This window comes from Anolis sagrei, chromosome X (genome assembly GCF_037176765.1).
Source record: "Anolis sagrei isolate rAnoSag1 chromosome X, rAnoSag1.mat, whole genome shotgun sequence".
NCBI classification, from domain to species: domain Eukaryota; kingdom Metazoa; phylum Chordata; class Lepidosauria; order Squamata; family Dactyloidae; genus Anolis; species Anolis sagrei.
Window position 1 is genome coordinate 38,858,019 of NC_090034.1, and position 18,710 is coordinate 38,876,728.

The 18,710-nt window shown below is 41.8% G+C and overlaps 1 pseudogene; it reads right to left on the minus strand.

Moving 5' to 3' along the window:
- Positions 1–5,503: 5,503 nt before the first annotated feature.
- On the minus strand, positions 5,504–8,616 carry LOC132781501 (N-acylneuraminate-9-phosphatase-like; annotated as a pseudogene).
- Positions 8,617–18,710: the final 10,094 nt, after the last annotated feature.

Sequence of the window (18,710 nt, forward strand, 5' to 3'; positions counted from 1 at the left end):
CTGATCTTTTTAAAGGGATTCAATACAAAGTAACATGCCCCCCAGCACAAAATTCAGATATTGTGAAACTTCCTTGGTGTTCATTCTTAATCAGGATTGCAATTAAAAGCCGGAACTTGGGCAGAAATAAATGGAAGAGTGAACAAGTCGATCAGGCTGTAAAGAAGAGAACGTCTAAAGGGGGACAGTTGTTAAAAGGGTCATCAGCATAATGTGGGTAGAGTTGTCTTCTACAGTTAGAGTTGCCAAAAATGTGGAGGAAAAGCATTCTGCATCATTTCATTTGATAGGATTATCATGGCATGGTGTGCCATGGAATAAATGGATTGAGATAACTGTTTTGTTGTTTTTAGATCATGATCCAAAGTATGCTTTCTTGGCAGCATAGCTGGGTCCCTAGGTTAGTGAGAAGCAGAGTTGCTGAGGCCCAGACCTTTACTTACGTAGGCGATCCCTCGTAGCTCGAGGATAATTGTCTTCCGGATGTGGTGGCTTGGCGGTGGGTCTGTAGGTGGCTGTGGAGCCCTATTCTTGATCCGCATGTTCTCCTGAAGTTGGGACATTGGTTTCCAGACAGAGGGTGGTCCTGATCAGGGTTGGGTTGATATGCCTTCCTCTTGGCACATTTATCCCTTTCGCCCTCCATTTGTGCCTCTTTGAATTCTGCAGCACTGCTGGTCACAGCTGACCTCTAGTTAGAGTGCTCAAGGGCCAGGGCTTCCCAGTTCTCAGTGTCTATGCCACAGTTTTTGAGGTTGGCTTTAAGCCCATCTTTAAATCTCTTTTCCTGTCCACCAACATTTTGTTTTCTGTTCTTGAGTTCAGAGTAGAGTGACTGCTTTGGGGTAATTGGGCACTTGGACAATGTAGCCAGTCCACTGGAATTGATGGCGGAGGAGCATCGCTTCAATGATGGTGGTATTTGCTTCTTCCAGCATGCTGACATTAGTCCTCCTGTCTTCCCAAAAGATTTGCAGGATTTTTCGGAGGTAGCGCTGATGGAATCATTCCAGGAGTTGCGTATGACATCTGTAGACAGTCCACGTTTCGCAGGCGTTTAGGAGGGTTGGGAGGACAATGGCTTTATAAATAAGCACCTTGCAAGGTGCAAGACCCAGACCTATGAGGGGCACCATTGATGCATTGGGCAGTGCTCACTGCTATCTGGGGTAGTTCTTGGCACAGGTTACAGGTCCACTGAGAGAGAGTAATCCCCCAAATCAACTGTGAAAATGGAAGCAATTCTGGGATTGATAACGCTGGCCAACACACATTTTGGTGCCTCAAATGTTAAACCTGTCTCTGGGTATATTTGATCTGCTTACTCCAAAAATGGCACCACTTTCCTCCTATCGGCTCTAGTTTTTGAGATACAAAACATTAGGCACATAGCAGTTGCCATATGCTCACCCATAGAAAACTAGGATAACCATATCTAAGAAACTAGAGCTGATGTGGTCTAGCCAGTGCCATTTCTTATTCAGCACCCCAAATAACCCCAAGAAGAGACTTAAAAACCAATACACCAAGAAATGTTTTTGTTGGTCTGTGTTTAGTTAACAAAGAAGAAAAGCTATAGCTTAAAACTCTCCTTAATGGCTTAGAGCAGTGGTTCCCAAACTTTTTTTTTTTTTAACCAGGGACCACTCTCCAACATTAGTACCAAAAGAGTTACGAATCCATTTTTGGTCAGCTTTAGATTCAGTTTGGTGATTTGGGGTGCTGATTCAGAAAATTGCATTGGATAGACCACATCAGTTCTAGTTTCTGATACAGAACATATTCCATCCAGTAGTTACCATCTGCTCACCTATAGAAAACCATATTTAATAATCTAGAGCTGATGTGGTCTATCCAATGCAATTTTCAGGATCAGCACCCCAAATAACCCCAAGAACAGGCCTAAAAATGAAGACACCAAGAAAAATATGGTTTTTTTTCCATTGGGCTATGTTATTATCTGTGGATTTTGTTAACGCTTGGCTCTATAAGAGGGTTTTGTGAGACCAGTTGCTCTCGTTGCAACGGTGTAGTAACAGTGAAGCCGCAGACCATATTTTACTTTATTATTTATTTATTTATGACATTTATAAGCCACACTTCTCACCCCGAAGGGGACTCAGAGCGGTTTACAAGTAATATGTAAATACAATATATTATATTATTACCATAGCACAATATTACTATTATATATTACTATATTGTACTATACCATTATACTGTAATATAACATATATAATTATATCATATTATTAGTATTATATTGTATTACATTATGATATTATCAATATCATAATGTAATACAATATAATACTACTAATAATTTGATATTATATGATAAAAATATGATTAAAATGTGATAAAAATAATAATATCATATTATTAGTAGTATTATATTGTATTACATTATGATATTATCAATATTATATGTATATACAATATATTATATTATATTACTAACTTGGGGACCCGGCGCTGCCCGGGTTATTTGAGATAGGCATTGTTTGTCTGTTCTGTAGTTTTAGTCTAGATCCAATGTCTGATGGTTCAGTGGGTGCGGGTGAACTACAACTCTCATATGCAAGTCCCATCGTCTATGGTCCATCCTCCTCCACACTGCACCAGGATGGTGGGTGGGTCATGGGGGCTTTGTGAGTCAAGTTTCTTCGGTCATTGGTGTGGGTTGCAGTGGTCTCAGGAAGTGATTGAAGTTACTGCAAGTCCCATCATCCATGGTTCACCCTCCTTCAAACTGCAGCAGGACGTAGAGTGGGTCATGGGGGCTCTGTGTGCCAAGTTTGGTCTTGATCGATCATTGGATGAGGGTCACAGTGGTTTCAGTGAGTGAAGGTACTGAAAATCCCATCATCCATGGTCCATCCCTCTTAACTGCATCAGGATGTAGAGTGGGTCCTGAGTACTCTGTGTGCCAAGTTTGGGCCTGGTCTGTGATTTGTAGAGGCTGCGGTGTTCTGTGGGAAGGGAATCTCAGCCACTTCAGAATTTTAGAATCTTCAGGCTGGCCTATCAGAAACCATATGCAAATTATACCATAGTGGCAACCAATCGGAATATTAGATTGAGGCTGGCCAATCAGAGACTATATGCAAATACTACCAGAGTGGCAGCCAATCAGAAAGCTGCCATATACACTTCCACCCTACGTCCGCCGCACTTCCGCCCTCCACCACATACAAACACTGATTTTTATTATATACATAGATTAGCACAGTGCAGGAGACAAGGTGGAACTGTATTCCTGGCCCCCTCTCTTCACTCTGGTCCCAGAACAGCAGTTGGTGCTGGGGGGAGGGGCTCCCAAGTGTTTTTGCGGACCACTGGTTGGGAACCACTGAATTAGATCCTAATCTCAGAGAACTTTGTTGAATAAAATATATGTCAGTGAATTTTGATATGCAGTATTTTAAAATAATTTGGGAATATTGGAATAAGCAGTGTTGTTGTTGATGCTGATGACAATGCTACTATCTTTTGGTACATATGTAAAGTGTCATCTGATAGTACAGCCATCAAGTGATGGATGTGAATGTATGAAAAAAGCCAGCATGGGGTGGAATACGCAGAATGCTTTAGAAATACAACCCTAGAAAACTTTTTAATTCTTCCGGCATTTATCTCCCGTTCTGCTGGTGATCCGTTTCATTATTTGGATATTGTTCACCAACTCAAAAAATAATTGCAAGTTAATAATAATCTGCATTGATCCAGAAAACGAGCTGCAAGGCAGCCAAAAGATTCAATTTGAGAACAAGTTATTTTTCCCATCAAGCCAACTATGAAGATGAATGGACTTTACTGACTTGCAGTGCTGCAGTAAGTAACTGCCGAAAATACTTTCACACTTCGTTTAGGTAATGGATGAAACTTAGATGAAGTAAGGCAGAGAATGAGCATCCACAAGTTAGACTTCAGTTACAATCATCCCAAGGGGAAGAGAGGGAGGGTCAAGTGAATTTACAAAGCGCATCTCAAGCAGAATGCCTGACTAGTTTACAGTAACTTCTTCTGGCCTTGCTATTAGGCAAAAACAACATTTGACTGCAGATAGCAGAATATCAGCACCAGAGTCAGCAATGTACAGCTGTTTATTGCATTACTACTGCTGCTGCTGCTGCTGCTGTTGCTGCTGTTCTGAATTTAGAAAAGTGCTTGCCATGTCAGTTTTTCAGATGTTTTGACCTAGAACAGCTCCTTGGATGTTTGTGGCCGGGGGGGGGGGGGGGTGTCAAAATATTTCAGTAGGGCTTTTGTGTGTGTGATCTTCTATCTGTTGGTCTGAAATACTTATCATAGAATCATGGAGTTGGAAGAGACCTTGTGGACCATTCAGTCCAACCCCATTCTGCCAAGAAGCAGGAAAATTGCATCAAAGCAACCCCGACAGATTGCCATCCAGCCTCTGTTTAAAAGCCTCCAAAGAAGGACCATGGTTGAACAGCTCTCTCTCACAGGAATTTCTTCCTCATGTTCAGATGGAGTCTCCTTTCTTTCCTGTAGTTTGAAGCCATTGTTCCATATCCTAGTCTCCAGGGCAGCAGAAAACAAGCTTGCTCCCTCCTCCCTATGACTTCCCCTCGCATCTTGATACATGGCCCTCATCATGTCTCCTCTCAGCCTTCTCTTCTGCAGGCTAAACATGCCCAGCTCTTTAAGCCGCTCCTCATAGGGCTTGTTCTCCAGACCCTTGATCATTTTAGTCCCCCTCCTCTGGACACATTCCAGCTTGTTAACATCTCCCTTCAATTAGGTGTCCAGAATTGGACACAGTGTGATTCTAGTTGTGGTCTGACAAAGCAGAATAAAGGGGTGGCATGACTTCCCTGGATCTAGACACTAGACTCCTATTTATGCAGGCTAAAATCCCATTGGCTTTTTTAGCTACCGCATCATACCATCATTTGAGGTTTCTTCCGATGTGTATGTTGATCAGTTCACAAATGTGTCACCTAATGACTTTGCCAAAGGATCAGAGCTCAGTGGCATATCATGCACACAGATTTAGATTAAACTCCTGGCATCTCCAGTTAAAGGTTCTCAGGAAGCAGGTAATGAAAAAGACCCTTCTCTGCCTTAAACCCCACAAAGCCATTAGCATTCAGAATATATAGTACTAGCCTGAATGGACCAATGAATCAGTGTCATGTCTATGTGGGAACGGTAGAGCATAGGCTTTGCATGCAGAATACGCCACATTTGTTCCCTAATGATAAAACACTGCTCCCCACTTGTAACATACTCATGTATAATCTAGAATTTTAGTTAAAAAAAATAAATCTCAGAAACCTGGGTTGACTTATCTCACAACCTCTGAGGATGCCTGCCATAGATGCAAGCGAAATGTCAGGAGAGAATGCTTCTAGAACATGGCCATACAGCTCGAAAAACCTACAACAACTCAGTGATTCCGGCCATGAAAGCCTTTGACAATACAAACCAATGTAATCTTCACATGTTGAAAAAGAAATCCCTTTGATTATCAACTCTAGCAGGATAACGACCTTGATTTTTCTGTGGAAATTTCACACTAATCACAAATACCAGACACCTTATTACTTTCAGATTTAGCGTCTCCTTTGTTATGTAAAAGTTCAGGGAAATCAAGTACAGAAGAAATAATGTAGTGCGGGATTGGAGATGTGGGTTTTGGAGCTGCTATGGTTTTCTTTACCCAAACTGTCACTTTCAAACGAGCATTCAACCTCCTTGGATGTCTGTATCTAGAGAGTCACCAACCATCACACAGTCCTCAGGCTGAACTCCTAGAAGTTCACAGCGGTGGTGAAATATAGAGGGTGCTGACTTCCCTTCTTGGTTCTCTCCACCTACAACAATGGCATTGAAATATTGTTGGCAAGCACAAGGTTTGATCTTTTCTCTTTCTGTCTGTGTGTCCCCATTTGCCAGCAGAAGGAACTGGACCACCTTTCTGAGGTCACAGAGCATCGCTTGTGTCTCCTCTGCCAAAGTCAAATGTTGCAGGCAAGTGGTTTTCCAAAGGAAATAGCACTCTGCAGCAAGATTACAATTGGCTGTTCCTCCCTTGACTTCTTGTATAGCCACTTCCCAGTGTTGAATCCTGAGGTTAGTGGTACACATTTTTGAAACATCATAGAAGGATTCTTTAAGAAGCTTGGCTTGGAATTCACTGCAAATCTTTAGATATTGTTAGGCCTGAAGAACCACTACTCTTAACCCAGCATTTCTCAACCTGGGGGTCGGGATCCCTGGGGGGGGGGTCACAAGGGGGTGTCAGAGGGGTTGCCAAAAACCATCAGAAAACACAGTATTTTCTGTTGGTCATGGAGGTTCTGTATGGGAAGTTTGGCTCAATTCTGTCGTTGGTGGGGTTCAGAATGCTCTTTGATAGTAGGTGAACTATAAATCCCAGCAACTACAACTCCCAAATGTCAAGGTCTATTTTCTCTAAACTCCACCAGTGTTCACATTTGGGCATGTTTGATATTCGTGCCAAGTTTGGTCCAGATCCATCATTGTTTGAGTCTACCGTGCTCTCAAGGTCAATACCCACCAAACCCTTCCAGTATTTTCTGTTGGTCATGGGAGTTCTGTGTGCCAAGTTTGGTTCAATTCCATCGTTGGTGGAATTGAACCAACGATGCTCTTTGATTGTGGGTGAACTATAAATCCCAGCAACTACAACTCCCAAATGACAAAATCAATCCCCCCACCCCAACCCCAACAGTATTCCAATTTGGGCCTATCTGGTATTTGTGGCAAATTTGGTCCAGTGAATGAAAATACATCCTCCATATCAGGTATTTACATTAAGATTCATATCAGTAGCAAAATTAGAGTTATGAAGTAGCAACGAAAATAATTTGATGGTTGGCAGTCACCACAACATGAGGAATTGTATTATGGGGTTGCGGCATTAGGAAGGTTGAGAACCACTGCCTTAACCACTGACCACACCAACTAGAGCTAATGGGAATCAGATTCCAACAACATCTGGACAGATGAAAATTTCCCGATGTTTTAAACATGTCTGGAACTGAATCTGAGGCCTTGTGGATTCAGCTGTCGTGTTTTAACACTGGGCCACACATCCCCTGAATTGCCGGGTCTTGCCAAAGGGCTCCTAAAATCCCAACATCAATCCTTGACAGATGTTGGGAATAGGAAAGATAAAGCTAATGAAATGATGTTCAGAAATGTTCTTCTTTGCCTTCTTTCCATCTTCTTTGTTTGTTTCATTTTGGGGGGTGTCTTTTGTTCACTTGCTTCAAACTTCCTCGCCCACAAGTTCTTCTCTTCTCCTTCCCTATTAATTACCACTTCCAACCTGCAGTATCATTCATCCTGTTCAGGTCCAATCAATACTTTTCCTCTTAGTGCTTGGCATCTGTTCCCTCCTGCCCATCAGCATCCCAAGGTCAAACTAACCCTTCTTTGTTTCCATTCTTTTGAGCAAATGGTATTAAACTGCCATGATTCAATGCAACAAAAGGAAAACATTCATTATGGAAAACCTCTCTGCTTAAAAGCCATACACACCTTGACATTTATTTGATTTACTTCTGAGCCGCCCCCACACCTCTCCCTGTCCCGCCCACAACACAATGCAGCTTTGGCAAAGCATATGGTTCTGTACAACCTGCAAAAGCCTTATCAAAGAGTCAAATGGGTGAACTGGCCAGTCTTGCAGAAATGTTTTTCCAACTACACCAGTGTCAAAATGCTATGATGGGCCAATGCTTCCAACCCCTCCCTCCAGGATAAATGGATTTTAATTGGCTCTTTGCTTGTACACTGCATGAGTTGGCTTTGTGATCACCCAAAGATGGATTGGATGGTGTCCCAAAGCATAATTTGACTGAGACTTGCATTTAGAACCCAACTCATGCTGTGACAGTGATTTTAGATCTAGAAGTCCATGACTTTGAACACAGAAATTTAGGGGACTCGCGTGGGAGGTATAAATGATTAGCTTAATAATAACTTTATTTGATAATAATAATTTTATTTTTATACCTCACCTCCATCTCCCCGAAGGGACTCAGGGTGGCTTACAAAGTGACATGCCCAACAAATACAGATTAAAAACAAACACAGAAATACAATAAACAACTAAAAACAAAAACATCAAATCAGACAACATCATAAACCAGTGTCATGGCTCAACAACAAAATGTGGGTTCGGGCTCATGATTCCTAGATGCAATTATTCCTATGCAGGCCCAAGGGCAAGTGCAGCAAAATGGAAGGCTGGGTTAGGAGGTGAATGCTCTTACATTGGCATTCAGTGTTAGACATGCTAGAAGGAACCAAGCCAAAGTGCAGGAGCCTAGATAAGGTCGGAAACTTATTTGGTGAGCTGTCCAATCGAAGACACAACGGAACAACCAGATGTTTTATTCCTTGTGGAAAGTGGATAGAGTAGGGGCCTGTCTGATCTCCCTCAGGAGAGAATTCCAGAGCCGAGGGGCCGCCACAGAGAAGGCCCTTTCCCTCATCTCCACTAACCACGCTTGCAACGGCGATGGAAGCGAGAGAAGAGCCTCCCTGGATGATCTTAGAGTACGTGCTGTTCATAGGGGAAGATGCAGTCATGAAGATAGGCAGGTCCCGAACCATTTAGGGCTTTATAGGTAATTACCTGCACTTTGTATTGGAACCGGAAACTTATTGGCAGCCAATGGAGCTGTTTAAACAGGGGGGTTGACCACTTCCTGTAACTAGTAATCAGTTAGTAATCTGGCAGCAGATCTTTGAACCAACCGGAGTTTCTGGGCTGTCTTCAAAGGCAGCCCCATGTAGAGTGTGTTGCTGGAGGTAACTAGGGCATGGACCATCATGCCCAAGTCAGACTTCATGAGATACGGGCACAAGTCTTAATTGCACAAAGGCCCTCCCAGCCGCCGCCAACACCTGAGCATCAAGTGACAAAGCGGAGTCCAGAAGGACCCCCCAAACTGCGGACCTGTGTCCTAAGGGGGAGTGTAAACCCACCGAGCACAGATTGCCACCCTATATCCCGATCGACCCCATGACTTAAGCCCCAATCAAATGTATTTATTTCACTTATCCTGCTACAGATCATCTCACAGGAAGGGCCATCCCAAGACTATTTTAACACAAAGAGCAAGATCACACAACTCTTCCATTCCGTATGTGAAAGTGGATTGCATTAGCAGCTGAATCAGCACTGGCAATGCAACAAAATCCATCAATGCACCCAAGGGTGGTATGTTGTTTTATAAGCAGCTGGGCAACTGTGGCAGACACAAGGGCTGTTATTTATTTTATTTTATTGCACCTGGAACCCTATGGAGAACATGGGTGATCATTTGTAGCTAAGTATGAGTCCAAGAGGTACTTTGGTCTCATAACAAGAACACAACCCAGCCTAAATAAGATAGGCCTACATTCCTAACATTTGTCATCATAACATAGGTGATCACTTTTGGCTGAGTAAAATTTTCTTCCAGGGGTACAGTCATGGTGACTGGTTCATAAATGACTGTGAAGACCTATTCTGGATCCACACAATCTTTCACACTGAGGACACAGATTTCCAGATGGAAGGTGGTCCCAACAAGGATTTTCTTGAGGCCCCCTTCTTCTTGGCACATTTTTTTCCTTTTCCCTCTATTTGTGCCGCTTCAAAATCCATAGCACTAATGTTAACAGCTGACCTCCAATTACAGTGGTTGAGTGCCAGAGCTTCCAAGTTCTTGGTGTTTATATCATATTTTTAAGGTTAGCTTAAACCTTTAAAATGTTTAAGGATCCCCCAATGGCACAGTGGGTTAAAGTGCTGAGCTGCTGAACTTGCAGATCGAAAGGTTGCAGGTTTGAATCCGCGGAGTGACATGAGCTCCCGCTGTTAGCTCCAGCTACTGCCAACCTAGCAGTTCAAAAACATGCAAATGTGAGTAGATCAATAGGTACCACTCCGGCGGGAAGGTAAGGGTGCTCCATGTAGTCATGCCAGCCACATGACCTTGGAGGTGTCTACGGACAACACTGACTCTTCAGCTTAGAAATGGAGATGAACACCAACTCCCATAGTCGGACACGACTGGACTTAATGTCAGCTGGAAACCTTTACCTTTACCTTTAAGCCCATATTTCAATCTCTTTTGTCATCCACCAACATTTGATTTTCCATTCTTCAGTTGAGAATAAAGTAACTGCTTTGGGAGATGGTGATCAGGCATTCGGACAACTCTGGCAAACACAAGCAACATTTTTTGCCAATGGGATGCTATGAGGAATAGTATAAAGAACAGTATAAAACTCAGAGTGAGTTGAGATTGGTTAGGAGGCTGTTCATAGAGCAAAGAAAGGTGATTTCAGGCAAGAGAATGACCAGAGAGGCTGTGTTCAGTATGGATGGTAAAATGCTAACAGATCACAACAAAAACAGAATTTCTAAGTGCCTATTTTGCCTCAGAGAACTCTGTGCTTCCCTGCAGCAGCAGATACCTTGGCAAAGGATCTGCATTGCAAATCAAGCTTGATAGTCAAATCAGGAATCCCCTCGCAAACCTAAATGAGCTAGGGCCGGATGAACTGCATCACAGAGTAATGAAGAACTTGCTGAGGTACTCCCTGAAATCCTTGCCATCATTTTGGAGACATTTTGGAGATCACGTGAGGTACCAAAGGTCTGGGGAAGGTCAAGCAAGAAAACCCAGGAATCTACAAGGCAGTCAACTTGACTTCAACACCAGGGAAAATATTACAACGGATCATACAGGCGCCTGACTGCAAGTATCTTGATGACAACCCATTGATCAGTAGGAGCCAGCGTGGCTTTATCAAGAACCAATTCTGCCAAAGTAACTTATATCTCTTTTTGATAAGATCACTAGTTTAGTAAAGAATTTCAGGAGCATGCTGTCGATGTCATTCAGCTGAATTTCAATGAAGCATTTGATAAGGCCCTCCATAATATTTTGATTAGCAAACTGATTAAATGACTTTGATTTTGGGGGGAGGGGGCGGGGAAGGAATCCTTATCAAGTCTGCAGGTGGCACAAAACTGGAAGAGGCAGGCTAACTCATATGGAATGGCTTAGTAGCAATACATGTGTAAAAGACTATGGGATTATTGTTGATCATAAATTGAGCATGATCCAGCAGTGTGATTCTCCACCAAAGTAGGCAGATGCCGTTTCAGCCAGCTTTAGTACAAGCATAGGTTGTTTCCTTCAAGCCATGGGAAGAAAAAGGCCTACTATATTCACCCAATTTTCCAGGTTTCCAACAGACCTGACAACTTCTGAGGATGCCTGCCATAGATGCAGGTGAAACATCAGGAGAGAATGCTTCTAGAACATGGCCATTTAGCCTGAAAACCTACAACAACCCAGCCTACTATATTCTTCACTGGTCAACTGGAGGACTGCATCCAGCTCTGGGTGCTTTGTTTCAACAAGGAGGTGTTGAAGGTTCAGAGAGTGGCAACAAGGATGATAAGAGGTGGTGTTCAAGGAGGTGGGTATGTTCAGCTTGGTGAAGAGAAAACAGAGGAGTAACATGATCATACTCTTTCAATACCCTTGCGGATTGCCCCAAAGTGTAAGAAACAAGCTTGTTCTCTTCTGCCCCAGAAGGCAGGATCTGGTTTCATGATTTTTAGTTACAGGTGGGTATATTCAATTGAGCATTAGAAAGGTGGTTCAGCAATGAAACCAATGGTGCAGTCTTCTTCTCTGGGTGTCTTCAAAAAGTGACTGAACAGCTACCTACTGGAGATCTTTATCTGGAGAGCCTGCATTGAGCAGAAAGCTGCACTTGCTGGCCTATGAGGTCGCTTCCAGAGTGGATTACTATGTGGGATTGCCTTTGAAGACGGCTTGGAAACTGCAGTTGGTGCAATCGGAAACTGTGGTAGCCCCCCAACTTTGGAACACCCTCCCCAAGGACATTAGACAAGCCCCCTACACTGGCAGTCTTTAGGAAGAGCTTGAAGACCTGGCTGTTCCGGTGTGCCTTTCCAGAATAGGAAACTCCAGCAATATGTCCCAGAAGCACTTTATCTGAGAGTTAAGATTGTCTGCACATTGCACTTACCCTAAAATCCTACATGTTACCTTTTTAATCTGTACCCATTACAGTTGGCCCGGCCCTAGTTTTTAATTGTGTCATGGTGTATTGTTTATCGTCTATTGCTTGATGTTTTTGATTTGCTTTATAATGTTATGTGTATTGTTTATGTTGTTGGTTTTGAGGCCTCGGCCCATGTAAGCCGCATCAAGTCCTTCGGGAGATGCTAGCGGGGTACAAATAAAGATAATAATAATAATAATAATAATAATAATAATAATAATAATAAAGATTGGCAGCCAGGCTACTAACCAGAGCCAGCTATAGGGTGCGCACAATGCGCCTACTAAAGCAGCTCCATTGGCTGCTGCTAAGTTTCCAGTCCGAATTCAAAGTGCAAGTTATCACCTAGAGAGCCCTAAACAGCTTGGGTCCTGCCTATCTTTGTGACTGCATCCCCCCCCACATGAAGTGGCACAGGCTCTAAGATCTGCCAGGGAGGCCCTCCTCTCAGTCCCGCCAACATCACAAGCATGGTTGGTGGGGATGAGAGAGAGAGCTTTTTTGGTGGTGTCCCCACAGCTTTGGAACTCCCTCCCCAGGAAGATTAGACAGGCCCCCATATTGTCCTCCTTTCATAGGGACTTTAAGATGTGGCTCTTCTATCAAGCCTTTGAGAATGATTAGTCCCTAGTTGTCCTGCGTAGTAGTCGCACATCTTGCACTTTATCCCATGCCCTCTCTCCATTTCTGCAGCTGGCACTTATTTTATTCCCACTGTTTACAGCTTGGCTATGTTTACAGCAATTTATCACCACAGTTAGAGGACCGCAGTTTGACTGAGTCTGAGTTGATGTTTTTATATGTGCATGTGTTTTGTTTTATTGTATTTTATTTTATATTGTGCTCACTCTTATGTTTTGTTTGTAGGCACTTTGAGCTTCTGTAAGCCGCCCCAAGTCCCTTCAGGGAGATGGTGATGGGATATAACAATACAGTTGTTGTTATTGTTGTCATTATTATTATTATTATTATTATTATTATTATTATTATTATTGCAACTCTAAAAAATTATGATACTGTGACTCTATGGGCTAGGCAAAACTACGGTGAGGTGAATCTGTAATTGATTAAATGAACAAACCCAGAGGGTGCTCACCAATGCCTCCTCTTCATCCTGGACAAGTGGAGTGCCATCAGCAGGGTTTTCTCCTGGGCCCAGTCGTGTTCAACCTCTTTATTAATGACTTAGATGAAGGGTTAGAAGGCATGATCATCAAGTTTGCAGATGAGACTAAATTGGGAGGAATAGCTAATACTCCAGAAGACAGGAGCAGAATTCAAAACAATCTTAACATATTAGAGAGATGATTGGCCAAAACTAAAAAAAAAATGAATTTCAACAGGGACAAATGCAAGATACTCTACTTAAGTAGAAGAAATGAAATGCAAAGATACAGAATCGGGGATGCCCAGCTCAACAGCAGTACATATGAAAAAGATCTTGGAGTCCTCGTGGACAGGAAGATGAACATGAGCAGTTTAAAAAGCCAATGGGATTTTGGCCTGCATCAATAGGAGTCTAGTGTCTAGATCCAGGGAAGTCATGCTACCTCTCTATTCTGCCTTGGTCAGACCACACCTGGAATCACACTGTGTCCAATTCTGGGCACCACAATTGAAGGGAGATGTTGAGAAGCTGGAATGTGTCCAGAGAAGGGCAACTAAAATGATCAAATTCTGTAGAACAGGCCCTATGAAGAGCGACTTAAAGAGCTGGGCATGTTTAGCCTGCAGAACAGAAGGCTGAGAGGAGACGTGATGAGGGCCATGTATTAAGATGTGAGGGGAAGTCATAGGGAGGAAGGAGCAAGCTTGTTTTCTGCTGCCCTGGAGACTAAAGTGTGAAACAATGGCTTCAAACTACAAGAAAGGAGATTCCATCTGAGCATTAGGAAGAACTTCCTGACTGTGAGAGCTGTCCAGCAGTGAAACTCTCTGCTCCAGAGCGTGGTGGAGGCTCCTTCTTTGTAGGCTTTTAAACAGAGGCCGGATAGCCATCTGTTGGGGATGCTTTGAATGCAGTTTTCCTGCTTCTTGACAGAATGGGGTTGGACTGAATGGCCCAGGAGGTCACTTCCAACTCTAGGATTCTATGATTCTTTGACTCTTTGATTAAGCACAGGCTGTCAGCCTTTCTTCTTAATCTCCTACCACGAAGGGTTTGTGGCTTTCTTTTACTGAACATGGCAACAGTGCATTGGTGATCCCTGAGGAGGGTTACTAGCCATAGATGGGAAAAGTAGAGAGATCAGACTTCAGTCCTGTTGTAAGATGGGGATTTATAATGCCCCCATTTCTGGTCTTAATTCCATTTTTTTTTTTTTTTGCTTATTACACTTTCCTCACCCCCTGATCCCTTCAACCTTCTTTCTTCCTCCCCCTCCCTTGGCTGCAATATTTTCACTTACCGTACTTTGAGAAGCTCAAAATAGCTTGCCAGATTAAGGCAGCTCTTGAGAAGTTTAATTTTCCTAATGCTTGTTGGAAAAACCGCTTTCCAAATGCACAGGGATCCTCTGCTAAGGTTCTCAGCTTGATCGCTTCAGAGAGGACGCAGTGCAAGTGAGTTGTCAGCAAAGTGGAATGGGGTTAGGACAGAAGAAAACATACCTGAGGGCAGAAGGTTTTTTACTCTATTTAGGGAGCCGACAACACATTATGGCATAGGTTTGGGGAATAGGCAACCCTACAGATACTGCAGAACTGTAACTATTAGGGTTGTGCATAATTTCGTTTTATTTCATATTTTGGATCAAATTCATTAAATTTGTGCATATGAATCGTTATTAGAAACATGTAGGAAAGTTGTGGGGGGGGGGATTTAGAAATTGAAACAGTTGCCAATCATTTTTGTTAAGATTCTGTAACATTTGGATTCCTCCCAAGGAATTATATTCCTCCCAAGGTCAGTTTAATTTTCAGTGTAACCATTACGCAACTTTGGTAAAGCCAAGAAAACATAAAGTGCTTTAAAAGCCAATCCTTTTTCTTTGGCCCGATCACCATGAGGAAGACACTGGGGGCAGGACTAAAGTTAATGGGCAGGAGACTGAGAACACAGCCATTTTTAATGTAGTTTGGGAAGGCAAGCCCCCCCCCCCCCGGGGCAGAAAATGCAAATGGTCCTGCCCTAAACTACATTTCCCAGAATACAATGCTCAGCATCTTAAAGCCCAATGGGAGCTGCTGCAGTCAGTCATTTAGAGTCAGTCTAATAACACAAGCCAATGAAATCAAACTTTTTATAATCATCAGAAATGAGAGTAGCACTGTTTAAATCAATTTTATGCTTATTTTAAATATGTCTTCATTTTTTTTGCCCATCACATCAACTTTTAAAATATTATGAATGGCACATTACAGTGGGCTACTGTAAAGTCTGCACATTTCACATCATATTCATGTAACACAATCCAACAAGTGTTTTTCATCACATATAATTTCAGATCATTCTTGTAGAGTATTTCCTGCTGAATTCAGATCTGTGTTTATTTTTTATCTGTCACTTGTAGTTTTTACGATGAAGCTAATCGAATAATTAATGCATTTACATACTGATATTGATTTGATTCTATTGATATAGTATGTAAATGTATTAATTATTCAGTTAGCCTCATTACAAAAACTACACATGACAGAGAAAAAAATAAACACAGATCTGAATTCAGCGCAAACAACTTTATAAGAATAACTAAAATTATATCTGATGAAAAATACTTGGCTTGTTTAATAATGAATAAAATTATTGAATCTGCAAAAAGGACTAACGTAAATAAGTTGTAGGATAAATCTGTTCTAAGCTGAAGTTATGTGTTTGTGTATCATAAAGACAGACTGACATTCAAGGGGATTGCTGTTGTCACATTTTGGGGGGATACATTGTTTTTGTTTAAATTTTTAAAATCCTCCAAAATCTGTAGATGTGTGAATCTTTCTGAAACTTATGGGGATTGATTCCCTGGCTATCTTGTACATTGTATATAAAATTCAAGTAGATGGCTCTTGTCGTTTTTTTTCCCAAAAAAAATGTTGTTTATAAAAACTTTGAAAATTCCCCAAAAATCCATGAGCAAATGAAACATTATGAAATGTGGTGGGATAACAGTGGTAACTGTGTTCTACCACTGTAGCAAGTTGCACTCTAATAGCTTTAAAAATGTGGGAGAAAAGAGCCCCTGAAGTTTACCCAATTATTGTAATCATGCACAATTCCTTCAACAAAATAATAATGAAATTTCACTACTCTCTTAATAGTAAAGAAGTTTTCGCAAACTATACTTTAGAAACAAAGCCTCCCCCCCCCCCCCAGTTTTGTGATGACATTTGAACCATTTTTAATGGATCGCACATCCCTAGTAACTACCATGAATCCTAGTCCACATAGTAGCAAGGGATTGTGAGAATTCCAAAACAACACCTGGAGAGACAGACTTTTCCCACCCCTGCTTTATGGTTAATGCATTGAGCTATATTTACTTAAATCGAACCTGGATTGCTATCTCTCACTTCTAGGTGACCTTTAAAGATGACTAAAAGTTAGGCAATGGTTTGGATTCAAACTATTGATTCAAGTGGAAACTAAGCTAAGCCACGACTAACTGTTCATATTGACATAAAAGTAAATTTATTTCTAAATCAGACCTATTTTTAGCAGCACTTGCTTTATCATAAGAGTGGCTTGACATCTACCTATCCTATATCATGAATGGAAAGTCCTCCAGATTCCATTGGACTATCTATATATAAAGAATACTCTGTCTGTTTTGAGTGACATCATAACTCAAAATCCGCTGGACAAATTGCCGCCAAATTTAGCCACAAGACACCTACTAACTCAAGGAGTGAGCATCACTCAAAAAATTGATGTTGTCATTTGGGAGTTGTAGTTGCTGGGATTTATGGTTTACTTACAATCAAAGAGCATTCTGAACTCCACCAACGATGGAATTGAACCAAACTTGGCACACAGGACTCCCATGACTGACAGAAAGCACTATAAGGGTTTGGTGGGCATTGTTCTTGAGTTTTGGAGTTGTAGTTCACCTACATCCAGAGAACACTGTGGACTCAAACAATGAAGGATCTAGACCAAACTTGGTACGGATATGTCCAAATATGAACACAGATGGAGTTTGGGGGGGGGGGGGAGACATTGACATTTGGGAGTTGTTGCTGGGATTTATAGTTCACCTACAATCAAAGAGCATTCTGACCCCCCCCCCCCCAAGCAATAGAATTGGGCCAAACATCCCACCCAGAACTCCCATGACCAATAGAAAATACTGTTTCCTGGTGGTCTTTGGTGACCCTTCTGACACCCCCTTATGATCCCCCCCCCTTATGATCAACCCCCAGGTTGAGAAATGCTGCCTTAAGGTCATCCAGTCCAACTCCCTTCACCAGGGCAATAAAACATAAACAAAGCCCTCCTGACAAAGAAACATCCAGCCATAGATATAGATATATATGATTCACACATAGACATATATATGTATATGACAGATATAGTATGATAGATTTGAAAGGGACCCCAAAATAAGGACAATGATATGTTGCATGTTCCAGAGTGGGCAAACTAGGCAATCTCTACATCAACACTGACGAAGAAACAACAAGAAATACCGTTTACCCACAAGCATAAAGAAATTACATATATTAGAAACCAACACTTTCTTATTACTTTATTTTCCAGATTACCAGACTGGGCCACAGCAACACATGCAGGAGACGGCTAGTAACACCTAGAATTCTTCACCATGAGCTAAACTGGCACAGCTTTTCATTCAAGCACAAGCAGTTTGCAAACATTTGGAGACTCACAAAATCCCCAACCCTATGCTGACTTCTTTCAGCACGGAAATGAGAGTGTAATATGTTTCAAAAAACTTGTCTCCTATTCTTTGACTTCTCTCTTTGGGGACCCACTGAGGAGTTTACAAAGCTCTGATCCTTGGGATTTGATTAATCAGTTAGATCTCAGAAAGAAGTATTTATTTATTTATTATTTATTAACCATATTTAAATACTGCCTTTCTCAGCCCAAAGGCGACTAAGGGTGGTTTACAAATGGCACAATTTGATGCCTTCAAAACAAAGAATAATTAAAACAATTAGCATAAATAACATTTGATAAAATAAAATAAAACCGATAAAATACAAATCTACAGTGTCTCATTATTAAAATCATTACCCAATCACATTGTCCAGTCGTTCCGAAGATCAGAGTTAGTCTGCTACACTGCATTTGGGGAAACTTGCTCAAAAAGCCAGGTTTTAACTTTTTTTTTAAATGTCAGGAGGGTGGGGGGCGATCTGATGTCCCTGTTGAGCCAGTGCCAAAATAAGCCAGTTAAGGCTCATCCCAGACCCTGAGATTTATACACCTAAAGATCACCCTTGATGATTTTATAAAGTGTTGCGCATTAAGTACCAAAAAGAGCAGTTCACAGCTTACCATTCAAGTACACACACACTTCTATTTTGTAGAAGTCTTTATTGACAACTGGGCTGTTTCTGAATCAAGATGAAATGATGGTGTTATCCTTTCTTAGGGAAATGAGATAAGGAACACAATTCAGTTCACTTGGTTCTAGCCAGAGAGTAAATGCAGA